The 22788-nt window shown below is 41.3% G+C and overlaps 1 protein-coding gene across 1 annotated transcript in view; it reads right to left on the reverse strand.

Annotated features, from left to right (window-relative positions):
• The window catches only part of FGF13 (fibroblast growth factor 13), a 261024-nt gene that overhangs the window by 224698 nt on the left and 13538 nt on the right, over window positions 1-22788 (reverse strand). The window lies entirely within an intron of this gene.

Consider the following 22788-nt stretch of genomic DNA (forward strand, 5'->3'; position numbering starts at 1 on the left):
TGATTTTTGTCTCTGTGCTTAGATATAATCCTCCTAATTAAGGCTCAGCTAGTATTTCACTAACATTTTGTGGGCGTACAATACGATATCTGCACACTCCTCAGAGCATATAGGGCCTGATCCAAAATCCGCTGGCCAAGGTGTGTTCATCTCACGCAGCGCCTCGAGGGAGGTAGAATCCAATGAGCAAGGAGAGCATCAGCACTGTTTCCAGAGGGGAATTCTCCACTGACTTATGCTGACAAACAAAAGTAGTCATATTCAGGAATTCTTGAGTTTTATTCTGCGTTTCTACTGTATAGCTTTACAGCAAATGGGCTTTGTGCAAAGAATCAAAGCATGAGCAGGCACCAAGGACCAATTACAACTTTAAATTAGCTGCTGGACAGCCCTGCAGAAGAGCACCAAGAAGAAACATCACCTTGCTGGGCCCTGTCTACGAGGCGATGCTCCAGCAGCTCCTGCTCGCCTGTGGGCAGTGCAGTCAGGCTGCCCACCCCCATCCCACACCAGCCCGAGTGGCAGGAAGAGGGGGACATGGCAGCTTCCCCATGAGCCAGGACCATCCCTGCTCCCCCAGCCCGCTGCTTTGCCGCTTGACATGGCAGCAATGTCTCCCAGCCGGTGGCAGCACAGGCTGTGGGTTTCTAAACCCTTCAGTGCTGCATGATAAACTAATGCCACAGCTCCTTCTCGAATGCATTTCTCTTGCTAGAAGTTAAACTCTCTAACAAGAAGCACAGTGTTTTCAAAAGTTCACCTTCAGTGGTCATTGTTTTCATGTTCACCACATAATTATTTCTTCACCACAGATGTGAAGGTAATAAGAGACCCTGTAGGCATTTCACTGCTAAAATTACATCCACTTGATTTCAATCAGTCTTGTGTCATCTTCTGCACAAATGCCAGACTGGACTTTTCTACACCAGTAGAGTCTGCCTGATCTCCAGTGCAGCTCCTTGACACGTAAAGATAATGATGACACCGAAGAGAAGTGACAGAATCTGGTTCTGGTTTATAACTATAAATACTTTTGCCCAAAATGTGTTTAAAGAACTTGGAGGGAAACCCAAAATCCTGCTCTAACATTAGGATTTTGTCACTAGTAGCAAAGAGCTGCACAAAGCAAACGACTTTTGTTAAAGCCACGTGCTCATTCAGTTATATTTTTGACTACTCACACCCTCTCATTCTTTTTAAAAACAAGATTTCTCAAAGTTGCCAATAGCTGTTTCAAATATCTTTCTTTGCTGAATAAGCCTCCCAGTTTCTATATTCAGAGCACAACTGATGCAGAAGTCTCTTAACACCCACTAAACTTGAATAATTTATACTCTTACAGTCTTGTATGGCAAGATACAAAGTGACTTAATCATGAGGTATTCATAGCATTCTCCTCCACAGAAGTATGAAACTCGGTGAAAAATATCATTTCAATACAAGTCCTCAGGCGGTATGTTCCACATAGGAGACTGACTTGAGTTTTCATTAAAAATTCAGAGCCATAGACAAATCAAATACTTTTGTTTTTGTATGACTGCTTGCCTGGGCAGTTGGAGAATTCGTTAAGCAGCACACTCCATTTCCAGATTAAGCTGAGAAAACAGGATAGGTTGCTTAATATTAAATTAATGTGTCTGCACAGTGCCTATTGCGTCTCATGAAACTTTTTAAGCACAATCCAAACTTAAAATTGTCTTTCACTGCTTCAGCATTCACAGTGCACACACCTACATCATGACTAAACTTCACTGCACAGATACTACTTTCTAAAAAGGAAAACGTGGCATGATAGCAGGACTCATGTAAGTCTCCTTGCTGCATTTTTATCCTGCTTGCATTTTTTTTACAAATATATAAACAAAGCAAGCAAATATGTCCCTTATGTCCTGAGACACAAGCCACTCTAACTGTTTCGTAAGAGAGCCACAGAAGTCATCCTATCTTTGGGCTCTCTGTTCAGTTTTGGCTTTGGCTAGAGATCTTCCAAGAGATGAGTAGGTGCTAGTACTCAAACACCACCGATTTTCTGTGGAGGTTGGATGCCAAGTTGTCTTTGAGAAAAACTCCCTACAGAGATGTTTTGTTCCTTTAAACATTTTAAAGGTTTGTGAAAATGAAAGGAGATTAAAAACATATGTGATTGCCTGTTACGTAAGTAGTTTTTGAAAGCATGCTGAGTTTAATGATCTCTCAGTGGAACAAAATGAAGCAAATCACTAATCATAGTTACCAAAAAAATCATTATGTCAAAATATTGTCTCATGAGTTTCTTGTTTTTTTGCAAGTTAAAAGTGGTTTCACCTGCCTTATAAACAGGTACATTTAATCAACCCATTTTAAAAAAAGGATATTGATATCAAGGTGCCCCGAAACAATAAAAACCAACACACCACAAGCCTGACTGTCCAATAAATAAATCTGAGACAGTGCAGTTCAGTGGATAAGACACTGGACTGAGTGTCAGGGGACATGGACATAAAAACTTAGGTCCTATGTCAGGGCAAAGGTTCACTCTAGTCCATTTTGTGGCAGCAGCAAGCACCAGGGGAGCGATATGAGCGCTGAGGATGCATGAACCCATCCCTTCCCAGTGCCCAGCAATCGGCAGCTAATCATGTCCCTCGGCAGCTGTGTATCTTCACACTTAACAGCCCCTGACAGATCTGCTGCAACCTACCACTAAGTGCTGTGATCAGCTACAGCTCACTTGGCCTTTTTCTTCTCCTTCCTCCCCCCCTCTCCTTTCTTTGGTCCTAGCTATTTAAACTTACCTTTTCAAGGCAAGGACCATCTCTTACATTACTGCATTCATATAATACCTAGTTCAATGCAGCCTTGATCTCAGCTAAGGCCTCTAAGAGTTATGATCTCTAGTAAGGCGTACATGTTAAGCAAATAGAATAAGGGGCCGGATTCACGCACTACCGTAAGGTAGTAATTTCCTGGCAACTGGCAAGCACCCGAGGTTTGCCATAAAAGTCATCAGGCTGGCCTAAACAGGGAAGTTAAGCTCTCTTTTTTATTAACTGCATGCAAGGCTATTTATATTTCAGTTCTCAGTTAATATCATGGCTTTGTGGTTTCCCAAAGCATGTTTTAGCATTTCCCTTTCGCTGTGACATCTGGCAGCACATCTTCAATATTCCCTCAGAGCAGATACGGCTGTCGGTATTCAGTTCAATAACGGGATTACAATCACATTGATTAGGTCTTGTCTACAAGCAGTTCCATCAGTTACTTTGAAGTAATTCTCACAAAAGAAGGTAAGAGCAATAGAATTTGGCTTCATACACATGAGTACTTGCGGGGTAGAAATTTTAAGGATTGACACCTAAACGAATAAAATCATTCACTTGACAATATCCCACTGAAAGCAATGTCATCTAGGCTTTTATAAATGGAAAAGCTTTTAAGAAATCAGCTCTAATTGGCTGAACTCACTTATGCTACCCACTATTATGGAATAAAGTAAATCTCAGTGTCTTATTTTTAGCATCTGCTGCACTACAGAATAGTGTCTGTGACAAAAAACTACTCTGCTCACCATCCAAAAGGCCCTTCTCCTTCCACGTAGTTAAAGCCACTAGCAACTAGCAGTTATCCTACACTAAGTCAATACCGTACCACACAAATAATATCACAGATTCAACACCAAAAGGCTAACCAAATCCTACTCTTCCAAAGTTAATAACAAAAGTTAATTCCAAAGTTAATAACAAAAAGTTAATAACAATAACAAAAAAGTTAATAACAAAGTTAATAACAAAAGTTAATTCCAAAGTTAAGGGTGCAATGTTGCACCTCCAGGCTTGGAGATGTAGAGGCTGCAAGGGGAATGGACCAGCTCAACTTTTATGGAAGCTGAAATGAGTACTAAGTGAATGCTGGAACCCCCCCAGGATTATTAACCACCTATACACAAAACAGCAGTACTTCTGTGGGATCCAGTTGCAGACATGCCAGCAATGGATTTACTAATTAAGTAGCAATACATGCAGAATAATTATAGCTATCGCATCATCAGACATGCTCCCCTAATTATTTCTAGTCATAATTGTTTTTACACCTTAGAATGCAACAAAAATAGCAAAGGACTTCCTTACAGTTTTTCTCACCAATTTTCTCCACATGAATTTTCACAGTTCAATGGAGAACTACAGTCAGTGCAAATGCAAGCTAGGGCTGAAGGCTGTTACATAAACGTGACCTCGAAGGCACTGAGCCAAGAGGAAGCTGGTTTATTTATTCAGTTTTATTGGGATGTGTGTTTATTTGAGAATATGAATTTCACATATGTACATCCTGGCTGACTAGACTAGCAATGAGCTGTCAAATGATATCCATTGTGAAAAGATTATATTTAAACTTGGGCTTCTAATTGCCCTCCATGCAACCCCTTTTAGGAACTGAGACATCAATCTAAACCCCAAGCAGCCTCACTACCATTTTTTGCAAGGTTTCCCTGTAAATGCATTTGTGTAATAGTGGAAAACACGGTTCAAACTTTCAAACCATCTAAAGATGAACTACACAAAAAACAAACACATTCTGCTACCTACCCAAAAGCTGTTGAGTTAGTGTGAGAAAATCCCAGTCACTGGCAATTTATTCTGCTAAACATAATAAGACAATATTCTTGAAGGCTCAAGAACCCAAAGCAACAAAAGGAGAATTCACAAAATGGGACATACCAATTCCTGTTGCTACTAAAATAAATTATCATCTAAGCAGTTTGAGAGCGTTTAGCCTGGTGTGAGATCCATAGACCTTTTTCCAATTAAACAGAAAGTTTTAACCTAGAGTAGTCAACGTAAGACTAACCCCTAGCTAAAGCAATCAGCAGCAAAGGTAGGTTGATATGCCTATCAACCTCTGAGCTACCAGACTTACCAAGCAACAGTTTGCCAAATCATTTAACCAAACATATTTTCCTGTTTGAATGCTAATACAAGTGTAGGCCTGTTTCTTACTAGAGCTTTACAAGACTTCAAAATACATCCAGCCACTTGTGCATTCTCCTCTGCAGGTGTCCTATCACCCCTGAAATCTTGCAATGGTTAGGTATACATGCCAGTGAGAAGATTTCTCTTACATTTATATCTACATAGAAGAAATATTTGTACTGCCTGGTTCACAGACCTACCTTTCACAGACCTACCAGGAGATGCAATGAAAGAAGCAACATGTCCTCCTATTTAAGCTTTTTTGGCTTTTACGGGGGGGGGGCAGAGGGCAGGAATATCATTCCATTAAAATCTGATCAGAGAGCTCATTAGCTTCCATGTGCCTTCATAGCTGGCCTAAATAACAGGAAACATATATACACATAACTGCCTTTAAGTCTGAATAACTCAACTTTTGCCCCATTAGGGGCAGCTCCTTGCACTGCAGAAGCTCTGCAGTTTCTCCACTGCTAGGAGGCACCTTCACTCTGGTTTTGCAAGTCCTGCACTGTGAATACCAGTCCTACAGGACAGGATGAAGTCCATTAGGGCATTTGGGCAGCAGCTGAGGGCTATACAGAGCATACTCACTCTCCTGACCAGGGCTCTGGGGAGCTCAGCAGCAGCCAAATCCTGGCAATCGGTACACAGACCAAGCTCCCCATGTCCCTACCACTTCTCTCCAGGGGAGACAAAGAAGAATGAATCCCTCCTGTCTCCAAGTTATTACAAAACAGCCAGCATGTACTAGGAAGATAACCCTTTCCTCTGTGAAGGCAGCATTCGGACCTAAGGGTCTTGCCAGGGGATTTCATTCACAGACTACCACAAGAGCAGGCTGGCTTTTTACCACCACTTTCCGCTAAGCCATTACAACCCACTTCCCACGACACAAAGCTGTGATTTTTTTCAGCTGTATGAGAAAATGATCTCAGCTCAATCATTTGAATGAATGCAGTCCCAAGCAGACACTCCAGTCCTGCAACGTCCCTTGACAAAAACAGCTGCGTGCCCAGAGCATGCCACCGAACCCCGCACGATTCTGTCTGCAGTAGCACCACATCCCAAAGCCCTGACCCCAATTTATAAGCCTCTATATAGCCACGACCTGTGAGTCTCCAATAACGCCTCACCAGCCACAGTCTTCCCAGGCTATGAGAGACAGAAAATGAAGAAATTAAGCAAATCCATCTCAGCTTCTGTGGGCTCCCTTAGTGCTTCCTGATCAGCAGACCTCCCTTGCTGAAGATCCCTCCAAGTGCTGCTGGCTTAGGCACATATTGAAATGCAGCTTGCCTCTCCGAGTACGAGGCTTTCTGATTCCTTTCAGACGAGGGATCAGAAAGAGTAAGGGGGAAAGTAACAGGAAAGAAAAACTAAATCAGGACGAGATCCAAACACTGCCAAAATCAATAGGAGCCTCTCTATTAACTTCAGTGGGTTTTTGATGTAGCAGAGAGAAGTCAAATAGACTGAATGGCAAGCAAATTGATTTGTTAGATGCTCAGATACCATGATGAAATGATGCCTTGAGCAGAGGCTAGAGATTACTGATCTCCGCTCATTATGGCTTTCATATATTATACATCACACACACATGCAGATTTCCTAAACAGTATTGAAAAGAGAAAACACCAGAATAAAGGCATTTTGTATTACCTCATTAAGCATGTCAAAAAATACTGAAGAGAAAATATCACCCTTCATCTCCACTTTTGCCTCCAATATTAGCTGTTCCTATTATTTTTTAAATGGCTATAGGCTGGCAAAAATATAGAACAATTGAGGCTTTTGCATTGAAAACATTCACTAGCAACAATTACTTCTTGTCAAACTTCAAAAACATCATGAAATTGAGTATAATTTTGAATGCCCACAGAAGCAAAATAAATCTGACTGTTTTTCAATTTCTCATTCACTTATCTTAGCAAGCACGTATTCCCATTGGGTATTTTAAAAGATTTTTTTCAGATGTTAAGGAAAAACAGGACTACAATAAAAGAACAATTTCTGCAGTTCTGAAAAGGAAATTTTCAAGTACAGCATGGTAATAATAGAAGAAAGAAATAAGCCAGTCATTCTAGATCTTGGTCAAGAAATCCAGGCAGAAGCAGCTGCACATCATTATTATTGCCAACTGTATTTCATCCTTATGGTTCGTTGTCTTATATATTGTTACTAATGTCACTAAATTCACGGTGACTCTCCCCTAAATTTCTCTTGCTCAGAATAAACAAAAAATTGAAAAGTTCAAAGCTGACAAACTTTGGCTTCAACCAAAAGGACGACTTCTATGGCTATGATTTTGCCACCATTGTTTGCATGCTTTTCAGGTCTGGGCTTCTTGTGCTGAAGGCCAGGTACAGGTACGGTGCTGGTGATATACCAAAGGGGAATAGCACTATTGTTTAGATGATGTTGCCAGTCAAGCCAATAAACTGCTCCATCACATCATGGCGTCTTGTTTTTTAAAGCACATTTAGTAAGACAGATGGTCCTGCCACCACCTCTGCTACTCCAAATGCTAATTCTTTTGCCTTTCCCGACATGAGGAGGTGAGTCTGAACTGCCTAAATCATCTTACAGAGCATGACTAACTCTTTTCCACCTCAAAGAATGATTAACAACTTATGAAAAACAATACTTGCCCCATTAAAACTTTGTTCTTCTGAATCATTTATATGTCCCATTCATTGATTTTCACATTCTTACAACTCCCACAGCGGTGTCGTATGTAAAGCGCCTGATTCACTGGCTTTCATTTGCTCGTGAATCACTCCTGCCTTCTGTGGCTACAGGACTAGCACACTCCCAACACAAATTTTCACTTTGCACTTGTAAGCGACCCTGTAGCTGCCTGCAGTCTCCCCACGACATGCGAGGAAACTGTCCCTCCATCGGCAGTCTCTTCCCTGGCAGCTCAGCAGTGGCTGCTGTACGCCACACCACGCATCAGCGGCTCCATGGCTTGTCCCACCAGCTTCCCTCTCCACAATTACCCTAATTCGCTCCATAATCAGCAGATTCCTGTGCTTTCCCCTTGTTACTATTATTCCAATTGTGCATGCACATATAGATCTAGATAAAACAGTAATATAATTGCCCACATTACGCCATGTTTAAGTCCTACAGCTGTGGAAATGAAGAGTCAGGAAACATTATGGTTCTAACAGCGTCAGCAAGTCCTCCTTGCGCAGAACAGATTTGGCACCATAAATCCACTTGTAACATACAGAGCTGCAGGTTCAACCAGTAAAGACTACATATGCATGTGCTGTTGTAATATTAAGTCTGTGCAGGTCAAGTATTTGGTTTCAGGGTGATTTTGGGCAGTTTAGAGGGGTGGGGGTGTTGGTTTGGGTTTGTTGGTTTTTTTTTGTTTGTTTGTTTGTTTGTTTTTTAAAGTCTCTTCACAGCAAGTTCCAAGTACACAAAAGACCTCCCAGAACTTTGGGAAGTCTAATAAGTGAAAACTATTCTGAAGTGCAAAAGCTGCATTGCTGTCCCCCAGGTGCTTCTCAAGATAGAATCGATCCAGTAAATTAACATTGTGGTTTCATGCTATCTTTAAGTCATGCCAGCACTTTGCACTGAGGAACAAGTCTCTCCTATAAAACAGTCCGTACTTGCTCAGCTGCACTTGTCCTATAATTGCAACAACCCTTCTATAAAGCAAATCATACCATATAATATCAATATATAAAAACAATATAAAGCAAATCATATGAACCAAATCATCATTGTTTAGCTCGTCAGCCCACCAATGGCCACAGGCTATACAGTCTGCTTTTTTTTTTTTTCCCTGTTCTTTTTTTTCTTTTTAGTTACAATACTTTGGACGCAAGTAGCTCTTCCTGCAGAGGAAATCAATTATGAAATAAATCTAATATTCAGATCAGACTATATTAGAAGGGACTACTCATCCTATATATGATATTTCCAGATTACATCTTCGCATGGCTCACTGAGTCATCACTTCAGCATTCTCACTAAATCAAAAATTAAACAAAGCAAATCAGTCAATTAATGTGGCTGCTTCTTGCTCTGTGCACATATAATCTTTTCAAGTCCAATCCTTAACTTAATTTGGAGCAGGGAGTGCTCAGTATCTAGGAAGAAGCATTCACCTCACAGAGCTGGCTCCACTGTTACAGTACAAGATGTCCAGCTTAATGTTTGAAATCACTGCTACACAAATGCAACCTCAGCCAGCCAAAGGTCAAGCCTGAAAGCCATTCATTTCCATCAGAGAGACTACCGAATACTGCACAATGTAACAATCACTACCAACAACCAAAATTCAATATTCTGCTTTACTCCTTCAAGACACTGAAGGCATTTTCTCCCCCAAACCTCTGCCAAGTGTGGAAGACACACTGGGAATCTACTCATTTGTCCATCTATTTGACAAACTGGCTACACTCACAGCCACAACAGAAGGAAGATGCAAAATGCTTTGATCAACAGACACAGAATTAACTTACTGATTATACATGTAGCATATAGTTTTCAGCAGGTATAATGGACAGTAAAGGAAAGGGAAGGATGGATTAAGTGTACAAGGAAATATTTTGCCCTTGAGAAATACTTTCTAAGTCTTCACTGGAATGCCTTTCTTTATCACTACAGAGATGGACCCAACTCCATCAAATGCAATGATTTATGCAGCCTCTCTCCAGTTACAGAAGGGTTAGAAGTTTGTTTTGGTTTTTAAAGCAAAAAAAGCCTTCTAGAAGCTCCTTTTAGCACAAAAGCTAAAATTCCTAAGTCACTGTCCACTACTCATGGTTTTGGGTGCCCTTAGAGAAATAAACCCTAGCACATATAACACAAAGATGCTCCTCCCTTCCAATGTAACAGCCACGCTGGGTCAGACCAAAGCTGCATTCAGTATCCAGTTCCTGAAGTACCCAGAAAACAGACATGTTCAAATTTTTCCTCAGCTGAGATACAGGTGAAGCCTAAAAGGTACAGGCAAAGGAAGTGCGTAAATATTCCTGTTCCTCAATAGCAAAGATAAGAGCGTTTCTCCCTCTTACACAAAAGTGTTTGCACATTTGCTTTCCAATTCAAAACACACTCTCCTTTAATTCCTCATTCCCTCCCCACATGCACATACTCCAAGAAAAAAAATTCTGAACTAGTGATGAAACAAGCTCTAGTCTCATTAAAGTCAGCATAAGAGCTTTGCAATGGACTTAAATGGGATTAGAGCATTTATCTAGATTAGCAATGCTTAATAGCACAGCTACCAAACAAATTGCTCTGTATACAGAAGAAGTGATGTCTATATTTTTGTCGACTGGCCACTTTTTTCCCCCAACACCCCTCCCCTACCAGCATCTGCAGTGTCCGTGCACATTCCACCCTACAATATTTTCCCACTTCCCCCCAGTTTCTGGCCTGTCTGGCTGGACACATGTGGTGCTGATTCAGGGACACAATTGCATGAGGCAGCTCACCAGCTCTCTGAATCCAAGAGATGAGGTGCAATCCCCCTCTCTCTCACTGCAGGTGCTAGTTTGAGTCCTTTTCCTTTACACAACAACACTTTCCATAAAATTTGCAGAAACTGTACATTTTGGAGTCCCACTGATTTTGCTCAGTTCAAGCTTTACATGGATGAAAATGTTTGACAGACCATGTGATCACACACAGTGCTGTCCTTAAGAAACCAAACTAGGATGTCATATTTTCAACAAATGTAGGGGCTGAATATAATTTGTTACAACTATGAAACTAAAAGCCTAAGGACTTATACTTCACCTTGCATTTGCCAAGAATTGCTGCTATGGTGAATGTTCAGCAGTGCAAGCTAACAAGGGAACCATAATCTCAGCTCTGAAGGCAGAGTGGTACTTTGATATATTTGCATCGTTTTCTTGTATTTCGTATTGTTCAGATAAATCCAAATAATTTAACCTCACAGATATTTTTGCACCTTGGAAAATGACTGCAGATATCCATCACCAACCACAGACTCCTGTGTTTTGGATCAAGTGTTGTGAAAGGCAGTATTTTCCTAACAAAAGCTACTGCTCAGACCTTTCCACTGGTGAACATTTGTCAATAAGTTTGTCCCTGCTTGTTCTTTTATTGTGCCAAACAGGCTTCCTGGAAATCTTTTTTTTTTTTTTTATGTCCCTATCCACCGACTTAAAAGTCACTATCACTGCAAAGTCAGGTCTGCACAGCATCCTGCGCTTGAATGCTTTGCAACAAGGTACTGATCATATCAGTAGTATTTTCCCTTTTAATGCATGTATTTCAGCACCTCATCTTAAAGTCCTCTATCTACAGCTTTGTCAAAACAGCTTCAGAAGAACTGCCTGCTAAACTGCAGAATTATGATAAGTACCAGAATCTAATAATCCAGGGGCATATATGAAAACTATCATCTGAACTATTAACCTTACACACTTCTCAATGCAAAGTAAAACAGATGTCTGTATATACTAGTCCTTAGAAGTTATATTACTTTTACATAATGACGTTAGAGCAACAGTCACTTGGTCACTCAGTGAAGCATATAACCAGGTTTTTTTAATGTTATGGACCCAAAAGATCTTTCTCTCTTTTGATTTTAAACCATTAAAAAAACAAAGAGGTGTATGACCCATTTTGTGGCTAAACACTCTTCACTTCAGATATTTCTATTTATGCTGTAGAGATGGTTCCTGTCCAAATTGAGCTTTTGCATAGAAAGGCAGTGCAGAGGGGCAGCAAGCTCTTCAGATACCCATTCCACTGTTTCTCACACCCTCATGATTCTTCATCCTTGTGTGACAGCACTGGCCATGCTGGGCACCACTCTCAGTCAGTCTTATCACCATGAGCTTTCACCTCTGCAACTGCTCTACTGCAGCGATGACACGAGGATGGAGCTAATATCCGCATCCGACTCCAGCCATGCTCACCAGAAAGGCTTCAAACCAGGCTGCTGTAGAGAGGCAGGGAAGCTACACCTGTGCTGCCCTGCACAACGCCTGTGTTGTCCAGTAGAATCTGCTTGTGTGGGTACCACACCACAGGGAGGTACGTCACCTTAGGAGCCAGTGACCCAAAGCCAACTGCAGTGGACACTGCCCAAACAAAATAATTCCCAAATCCCTGCCCATTCAAACATAAGATGGGACCTCCAACAAACAGCTGGAGCAATGAGCAGCAGCAAGATAACAAGTAATAACACTAGAAATCTAATAGGTTTACAAATATCCTTATTTTTTTTATATACAGATAAGTATTTTTTTTCTGATATGCATTACTTTGACCATATGTTACTAGCTATTACACTACTATCCCAATTGTTCCCCCCCCCCCATCTCTTTGCAAGTCATCTTCTCTGGCAAATATTTTTGAGAGTCTTCACCTGGTTTTGAAGACAAATATAATAATGTATCAATTTTGGTTTATTACATTTAAGAGATCTTCTGCCTCTGATTACTTCTCACTTAGCGTACAAAAAGCATTCACATGTAATCTAGAACATGTAGGGCATACAGACTAATAATTATATAGTAAAAAGCTACCATTTAAATGTGTACCATTTACATTTAAAATCCTGCTCATTTTTCTTAACATTCTATATTAAAGCTGATTAAAATTATATACTAATACTGCCTTGTAATTGCAAGAGTAAAATTCAGTATTTATTCCAAAGTTAATGAGTATCTATAACTTACATTAACAGGGAAGCTATAAATTACAGTAAAATATGATTTGCTGCACTAAAAACCTAGCAGAAATTCTATTCCAGCATGTCAGGTAGTTCCAATTCTCAGATTTAAAAATTGGTGCCACAGGTGACAAACGGAGTCAGCAACAGTCAGCTCAGGCAGAGAGATGGCTCTAGCCAATCTTTTAATCCCCCTGATGCCGAGAAGTACCATCTGAACACCATTTCCATACTGTCTTGGAGATCTTCAACATCCATACGCAGGGCATAAGAAATGCAGGGAGTGTTCTTAAATCAAGGCATGAAATGCAAACCCCACCATGAAACATACTGTCTTCTCCATAAGGGCAAGTACCCCCTCCTGCAAGAAACACACTCTGGGTGCAGGTCTCAGCACCAAGGTTTAGCTCAACTTCTGAGCAGAACAAGCTAGAACAGGGCAACTTTGTGGGCTGCTGCTCCAGCAACCAGGTCAGTTGTGTTCTCCTGAAGTCAGATGAGTTACACAGTCACACAAACCCACCTGGACTTTCTTTTGGGGCTTTGTTTTCACTATGGAATACAAATCACTAATATTTAGAAGGATCCCCTATGAAGGAGGTACCATTTTAATACCTCTATGAAGGAAAAACAGAACAAGAGCATATGTGACTCCAGTTTTCCCTGGCTTGGACAGTTGCCTCACAGCCGCTGGCCACAGTCACATCTGTGCACAGATTAGCACAAGGCTCAGATGCCAAATAAGCCTGCTCAAGTGAACCATGAGTAGTAAAAGAACTGCAGAGACCAGAGAATTTGTCTGATGAAAGCCCAAAGACAGCATCGCAGTTACAGAAGGTACTCTGAAATACCAGCCCCATTTGGAACACATATTTAATAACTACACAGCATCATCACTGGAAAGAGAACAAGCCTTCTTAACATTTTGTTTCAGAGGGTACACACCTGTATTTCTAAAGAAGTGTGATTTGTTTATTCTACCCAGATGTAATTAACATCTATAGAGTGGATAATATCCTTCACATCTGCTTCTGGTTACTAATTTAGCCAATCTTTAAAAATGAAGGCATGCAAACTGGAAAGCCAGACTCATTACCTTTGCAACAAAGACCACCAGTTGATTCCCACCAGGACTTGGCCTTATTAACCTTAGTTTTAAATTACAAAGTCACAGATGTACTCATCAGTTGCTTGATGAAGATTCATTTGCCAACCTCATCTCACAAAAGGAGTAATTAACATGCAGACATTACGGGCTGATGATTGAAGTTGTTATAATGCAGGACTATGGACAAATAGTGAGGCACCTGCGTATCTGTAACAACTAAAAGCTCTCTCAAAAGTTCCAATTAACCAGCATGATTGTAAGAAATTAAGTAAAAAGCACTGAATTGCATCAGTCATGGGCCTGTTCTGCACGCAGTCAAATTAATACCTACAAGTGCAGCACTGCTATAGCCATGGTGCTTTAAGGACAGGAAGAAAGGAGTATGTCATTTATTTGACTAATTTATTAGGAAAGATTGGACAAGTCTTTGGCACACAATCCCTTCACCAGATCTGACAAAGCAGAAGCAAACTCCAAGCTAAATACAGGTTAGAGACAATTGCTCTTAATTAACCTAATTATGTTATTCAATAGGAAACTTTAGGGAAAGGATGGTTAGCACCTGTGGAGGAAAGAAGGGCACTGAGGGGGAGAGATGAAAGGTTGGCAGCTGTGGAGCAAGGAGGTAGGACCTGAAGAAGAGAAAAGGGTCAGCAGGGAGTGAGCTCAGAAAAATAATGCATCACAAAAGCACAGACACCAAGGGCACAGGCATTTCCAGCCATGCTCTTGCTCCAGGAGCCGAGGCTCTCCATTAAGTCCAGAGAAAGAGGCTGGATTTGGTCAGCCTGCACCAGCTCTAGAGCTCTCCTGACTACCAAGGACACTCACCCCATGACAGCCTCTCAACAGGAGGTCTGAAGACAGACAGTGTGAAAATCCCCGAGACATTCCAGAGGAACATCCTGGGATCAGCTGGGGTGTGCAAATCCACCTGGAAGCTGGTGTTGATGCACAGCGCAGCAGCCTGCCTGCAAAGCCAGCTCCAAATTAACTTCAGGGCACTGCTGCTGTGGGACCCATGAAGCAGTGAATAGTTGGATACATTCCTCCCCAAGGCACCACTTCCCTCTCCTTTCTTGTGCCAGATGCCTGTCTCAGTCTGTAAGAGCTACTTGCCCCAAAGCGTCTTTTTATTCTATTTTCTTGAGTGTTTGAAGGACCAGAGACAGCACATGATATCCAGGGCCAGAAACCCATCGGTGCCCTTATCACGTGGTGTCACAGACACACAAAGACCCCATTGAGCAGCAGGTTTGATGCACTGCTGAAAAACTTGGTATTTCGATGTAGGAGGGTTTGCTTGAGTAGAAATTTTAAACAGCATCTCTACTTTAATAACATCAACAGTACCTGTGTCGCTTTGTTTTCCTGGCACCTTTAGGGGTATATCTGCACTGCACCACACATCACACTGCAGAATGCTGCAGGCAAGCACCAGCTCCTCTCAAAATGGGAACCGTATATTCAAGTCAGAGGAAGGGCTAAGCCACGGGACACAGCAGCGCGCTGACAGACACGCAGCCTCCGGGTCCCGAGGCCGTGACTCTGCACAGAGCTGCGTTTTGCCATGCAGATGTGCCAGCCCATTCACAGCTGGAGTCACAAAGGCAGAGCATCCTGGTGTGCATTGCAGATGCTCCCTCTCCCTTCTACAGAGGGTACTTCAGCATCCCATGTTGTGGGTAGGTCCTGTACATTTGCAGGCCTTCAAAATCCAAATTCACTGGTATAAAGCAGCAAAAAACCCCACAGAAATGTTGGTTTTGTAGTAAGAACAAAGTTACTTAGGAAAAAAAGTGAAAGCTGTGTGTGTAGGGGGGTCTCCTGTCAAAGAAAACAGTTTATACATCTCCTGGTTCTTGGTCTTTCTCAATTTTCCATCTTACCGCTGTCATTTAACAACTCACAGGCATTTGCTGAGGAGTTGTTTATCTCCAGACACTCTCCTTCCCCTCTGTTTGTTTTCCTTGCAGCCACCTAATAGTTAAAAGCACTACACACATGCAAGAAACATCCAATAACCAGGTGAACACAGTGTATTTACCGAGCAACTCCATCACGGAGGCATTACTGAGGACTTGTGGATTTAGCCTGAGCATATTTACCAGGAACAGAAAAATAAAAACTTGGACTAGTAAAACGCACTAGGATGGGTAAAGCTCAAGGATAAAAGAAAACCCCACAACCATTAGACAAACTTCACAAGGAGACTGGCAGGAAAGGATGTAATGAATATGTGTAGTACTGGAAAAGAAAATAAGTGTTGTAAGGTACACTAAAATAATCTCTCCCCTCCAAAGAAAAGCACTAAGATTTCATGCTAAGATTCTTCAGCAGCTAAGCTTTTCTAAACATATTCAGGGACAGAGAGATGCTATTCTGGAAGATGCCCAGAAGTGTTTTCAGGAGACAAAGACAAAGAAAAAAAAGTCAATGACAAGCAATAACTGTGTAATCCTGAGTCTGTATCACCTGTGTGAACGCAAGCAGTTAAATGCACAATTCTCCTCTGACATTTTGCTTTCAAGATTGCCTGCCTGCTCAGTGCTCAAGCTACAAATTTTGTTCAGGTAATCCTGATCTGTCGAGAAGTTTTATCAGTATCTCACTATTTAATAGCAACACTGCTATGCAAAAAAAAAAAAAAAAAAAAAAAAACAAACCACCAAAAAATGAACAGTTGGAGTGGTATGTAGATAGATTTCCTTGCATAACCACCAATATAAGGAATAAAGACAGTTTGAGGACGCATATGGTCACTGAAAAGTTTTTCCACTGAAATGAGAAGCACCAGGTTGTGCAGATCTTATTATTAATGAGAAGAATTTCCTTAGCTAAGCAGCCTGGAAAATCTAGCCTTTTGGGGATCTGCTTTCAGTGTGAAAGCACTGCAGTGGAGCCCGTACACATGAAGCAAAGAAGAAACCCCTAAAATATGAAATATTAAATAGGTACTGTTCAATTAAGGAAAGCTTTCACACATTATGTGCATTACACTGAAAAAGGACTTAATGGTTTTGAAGACAACTCTCAGTATCTAGTGGCTCTGCAAGTGCAGGAATACACTCCACCATCCCTTTTGCTCCAGATCAGAGCACAAAATATTTTTTCATTCAACACATGGATGTAATGACTTAGAGAATACCCTGACCATAGAAACATGTGTGTACCCAGTTTAAAAAAAAAAAAAAAAAAACAAAAGCACAGAAACCTTCAGAAGTAGAGGTATTACATTTTGGTATAAATATAAAAGCTAGGAACTTAGACGTTAGGATGACAGTCAACTACAATAAACCTATTCTGGCCAGCTCTTCACCTTTATGAAGATAAAAAGGTTGAGAGATGAATCTGATCAGAAGGGTTTCATTTACAGCATACCTGTTGTTCTCAGGCAGAGAGCACTGTGCAATAATCTTTTGGGCTTTAGATAAGTACTCTTTAAAATGTCATTTCTGATAGGTTATGTAGAGTTTCATAGGGTTTTTTTATTATTATTACTACTTTTGATCAGAGAGGACTAATAAATCATCTCACCATACCACCTGTATACTACTACCTATTTACCCAGCTCCTCCTTGAAGAAGCCCATAGCCCATTCACTTGGATTAAGGAGGAACCACAGAAGACTGGAGATGAAAGCTTTCAAATGGACTGAACAGCACCTGGGCACGGCACTCCTTCCCCAGAGGTGGAGCCCTCGGCCAGACATACTGGCCACACCACCTTAGATGGGGGATGACAGGGCCAGCTCAAACCTGGAGCAAGCTGTGGCCACAGAGGACCATTCACTATCACCCATTGTCCTCCCTCTGATGGTTACCAAACCCCTGGTGATTAAGAAGGTGAATAAAATTACCCAGAATACCCAAAACCCACAGCAGTGCCCCAACACAACATTTCGTGCACCACGGGGACAGATTTGTGAACTGCCCTGAAGATCATATTCATACCCCAATTTTACTCTCACCCACATCTCCCATAAATACCCAGTACCCTTAAGCTGGGTCACTGCTGCCTGGAGCGTGACAGGGGAAGATTCATAAATATTGATGCAGGAAAAAGAAATAAACTTTTAGTGGAGGAGTGGGTCCTGCCTATGATGCCCCAGGAGCCTCAGTGCCATCAAGCACTTTGTGGTGTCAAACCATAATTTCAAGGCTGAATTTTATATCAGCTCGCAGGCCCTGTCTGTGCCAGTCAAGGCCTCCCCCATCCTCCATTTCAGTTCATTAATATCACAAAAAGTCAAGAGCCTTCTCCTTCTTCGGCCTCATCACCACTTCTGGAAAGGACTCTTACTCCACAAGCTGCTCCTCCTGATAAGGCTGTGAGAAAAGGTGCTCTTCACATGCCAGGAAAGCACAAACTCCCCCACGTCTAAAATCCAAAGTCCAGCACCAGCCAGCAGGATTTGTGTTTTGAAGCAATGTATTTTCAAGAGACATGGTTTTCTGATTCAGAAGAGCCTTCTAATAATGGACTGTATGGATCATAGCTACTTCCATTTGGTACTTTTCAAATAGCACAAAAAACAATTCTTGACAAATTATGGTTTTTAAATAACTTAGGGTAGGGGGAGGAGATCACAACCAATTTATCTATTTGCAAGGGAAAGCCTCCCAGTAAGCACCTCCTTCATAAAGGAGAGAAAAATACAGAAAAATTCTGCTCTCCCCACTAAAATTCAAGTTTTACCACAGAGGCCAATAGCAGACAGCAAGAGCTGGGCTCAGTAAGTCACTAACTGATTATCTCCCCTAGAGGATAATGCCGCTTTCATATCAAGAACACACAGTTATAGGTCTCTGAGAGAAATTGTTCAGAAATACAATTAGCAGATAATGTAACTGAACAAATATGTCTCATAGAAATGAAGGACATAAAACTTCAAATTAACCAGTGCCTGAATTGCCTTTGTTATTGATCATATCTCATACAAGCTTAAACCACTGCAGTTCAACAAACCCAACCTAGAACTACAGGGACATTCAAGCCATCAAACATGGGGCAAAGTTTGCACCCAACTGGACCTTATAGACAGAAAGACAAAGTTGCTTGCATATTTTTAATTCAATATGTGCTATTCAAGATGTTGTTGTATTGATATTCAAACAATTCTCACTGGTATTCAAGTTAGCTACAATTTGTTATATCAGCCCAACCAAGAGAACAGTGAACTGCAGCTGGGGTGGCAGGAGGTGATAACACACTGAAGCAAGCCTATATGGACCCTTAGAGAAGGATATCTCTGTCCTTTCACTGTATAGATGTGTATGCATAAGAAGTCTAGGCTCTTTAAGCTGCATGCCTGACGCTACACCCCGTGAAAATGCCTTCAGGCACCAAACCTGTACGCATGCATAATTTATTTTTTGCATGAGTGAGTCGTTTCAACACCTCTGGTGTTTGCCAAAGAATCAAAGCATTAAAAATTAAAGCAAACTGACTACTCTCGTCCCACAGCAAAACAGCACAAGCACGTGTCATCACTCATCTCTGCGGTTACGGGCACTGAATAATCCTCCACTGGTTCTAAAAGCAAGGACCAGCAGTCCAAGGAGAAGAATATCACAGGTAGTACAATTGAAACAAAAGTAAAAAATTGGCATTTAAATGCCTCTAATCTCATATGAAAAACTACTTCTTACAGTAATCAATACGTGTCATGTCCCCTCAAATTGGCAATTTTCTGCATGACCAAACAGGCATATTGTTGCCCACTAGAAACCAAATACCACCGGTGCATCAGTATTTCAGGGTAAGCCTCATTCTGAAACATTTACCTGTATATGCTGCAAGTCTTTGAGGTTTTTAAAACCACAGATGGATTAATAAAATTGACCAAGGATGAAGAGGGACTAAAATAGCTCTTTTTTTCTAAAGCCAATGGCAAAAATCAAACCAATTAAAATCATGATCTGAGTCAGTTTTAGTCGATTGTTAGCGCCTCAGGCAAAATACTGCTAGAGCAGAGTTGCAGTTGGTTTCCAATTTAGCTGTCAGTATGACAAGGGAAGGGGCTGGAAGAGACGGAGGAAAGCATTAATAGTAACAGAAGCAAAGACAAGAGAGCTTGGTCCACACCATGGGCACTGGATTTGCATCAACTTCCCATATCTGACAGCAAGCCTGGCCCAGAGCCAGAATAAAACCAGGAGGGAAAGAGGAAAACTTAAAAGGAAGTCAAAAAAAAATAAAGATGCACAGACACAAAATCAATAAAGAATTTTTTAAAAAGCGGTTTAAGCCAAATGTTCTCAGGAATAACAATTTCAATGAGCATGTGACAAAAGCACCTTGCACAGAGCACTACAGACAGATGTTTCATGGAAACAGAGTCCTCTCACCTAACCAAGCAGAGCAGGCATGCTGGGAACATTAACAGCAAACCAAACAGAAATATCCCACTAGGCAGGTAAGTGTCCCATCAAGCTGTGGGATGAGGCTACCAAGGATACGCTATGCATCTATACGCCATCTGCATTACAGAATCGCCTCAGCTGGCTTCATCCAGGACAATAAAATGTAGTCAGTGTGACAACAGCAATATTTGCAAGGGGCTGGAGGAGAGAATGCAATAACTACATCAATACCAAGAAATTAATTTTGCCCAAGGCAGTGTGCTTATTTTACAAGATACCTTGCAACAGGAGCGGCATGCCAGTCACATCAACAGCACAGATACATCAGCCACAGGGCACTTAGCCAACCAGGCTGGACCACCAAGTAATACTGATAGAAAAAACATACAGCATGATGCTGTTCTGAATATCCCTGACAGGAACAGTCCGAATCTAAAAAAAACTCCAAACAATCAAACAACAACAACAAAAATCCCCAAAAGACAGAAGCTAAAAATAAGATTTGGCAATACCGCTTCTCATCAGCTCTTCCTCTGGGCCTGAAAGGGAAGAGCTTGCAGCAAGTGATACCTACCATCACTTTGGATTCAGGATCACAAACAACTCAACTCATCAATTCTCAATAGTTCGCATGCAGCTTGAGCAAAGATAGTATTTTTCTGGGGAGGAAAAGCAAGGGCGAGAAACTATTACAACTCTAAAAATATCATGGAGTGGTGAACTGGAAGGCTGGATTCTTAACAGAAGCTGATTTTCCTGCCTCTTCTCATGCACATGTGCTTGCTTTGGCAGTACAAGCAGCCGTTCCCCTGCCCAGCAGCAGACACGCCATGTGAGCTGTGTATCGAGACACCGTGGGTAGGACCAACTGCCCATTTTGGGGATAAGGGAGGAACTTTTCTTTGCAGGAAAGACTGGCAAGGTGCCCACTCCCTTTTTGCTGTACCCTCCAATGCTTTAGGCTGATCAAAAGTAGGTCCTTATGATTTATGAGGCCTTTACAAGAGCACAGGAAGGATTTAAGTGTTTGTCATCCCATCTCAACTTGCGGATAGCATCCCACAGAGGCAGAGAAACTGAAAAAGGGACCAGTTTCCAGAGGTAGCCAAGGTGCAGGAAATAATTAGTGAACCATATTAGCCTACTGAAAGAGGTGGACAACTGTGAGTCTTTGCAGTTTGAGGTTCCCTTTACATGTACCCTAACCCTTACCCTTAATCCCTGTACCCTTAACCTCTCTTCCAGATGAAGGGAAAAGGATCAAGACACGACCTGATTCCTACAGGACAGGCTGAAAAGAGACTAACCTGAGTACAAGCAGAGTAGCGTTTAATACCACAGCACCCAGCAAAAAGTCTGTTATTACAGAAGATGGGAACTTAGCTACCACCGTGCCACATCAGAAGAAAGCTCATGAAGTTTCAGTCTTCTACTTTAAAATCTGCCCTACGCCTTTCTCATATGCCTGCACGTCCTGATCAATTAGCTTACGTCAAAGCCTCGTTACACACACACAGAGTTTTAATTGATTTACTCAAGTCAGTGAGCAAGGAATAATTACATCTTGGAAAATAAAGCTGGGCAGACTAGGGCAGCCCGCTTCATTGCTATGAGACTTAAAAGTTCAAAACAAAGGCAGATCTGGTTTCATCCCACAGTTCGATTGTAAGCTTCAAACTGCCTGGTGCTCCGAGACACCGTGTTAGCTGGGCCTAATCATCAGCCAGCCCACTGATTTTTCATATCAGTGCAGCCAGGGTATTAAGCCTACAAACACAGTCATGTTCCATATAAAGATATTGTTTATCTGGCAATAAACTTACACTAATCAAAGTAGTATTAGCTTGAATTTATAAAGCATGAGCTGTTCTCTCTACATGGTAAAACACAGAGACATCCTACTATTGCAAATCTGAATACTGATTAGAAAATGCACACAAAACTAACATTTCCATACTTTGTGGTGGTATTAGACAGTCAGGGTCAAAAACTGATGCCACCACCTTTTAAAGACTCTTTATTCCCACCGTATGTATCAAGGTATTAACCATCCTTCAAGACCTTTGAGTCAATAATCCTTATGCTTGTAGATAAAGGTAAAACATAAAAAAGGGAGAGATAAATATGAGGAGAATGGAATAGACTGAATTACATACTTTTGATACCATAATTCCCAAAGCCAAATTTTGAAGCACGAACTACCATAAAACAGTGGAACTGGAGAATCAGCAGAGAAGCAGCAGCTGCCTCCAAGGCCATCCAGCATAGTACATTGTAAAATTTCATGCCACACTCTTTCAGTTGCACCATCTCCCAGCCGATCTTTGAAGATGCAAACTAAACACAGGATTCTGCTACCTTTTATTCACCAACAGGGTTTTCTACTGATTTGCAATATCAGATTTCAGGAGCCAAATCTGTTTGTCTTATATACTTCAGTCTCCATTAAAATCACTGGAACTATCATGGCAATTCGTCCTACACACAGAAATCCCACATCGCACAATCAAGCCTCAATACAAAATTTATGATTTCTTCTAGCTATCTTCAGGCTTATTCTAAAACACAACATTGATTCAACACAAAGGTACTACTCTTTCTAAAGAAAAAAAAAATAAGAAGAGACCCAATATGTAAAATAGTCATCCTTCATTCACCGCAGTGGTCAGCACCATGAAATGCAAAGCATATCAT

Source organism: Mycteria americana, chromosome 10 (assembly GCF_035582795.1).
Source record: "Mycteria americana isolate JAX WOST 10 ecotype Jacksonville Zoo and Gardens chromosome 10, USCA_MyAme_1.0, whole genome shotgun sequence".
Classification (NCBI taxonomy): domain Eukaryota; kingdom Metazoa; phylum Chordata; class Aves; order Ciconiiformes; family Ciconiidae; genus Mycteria; species Mycteria americana.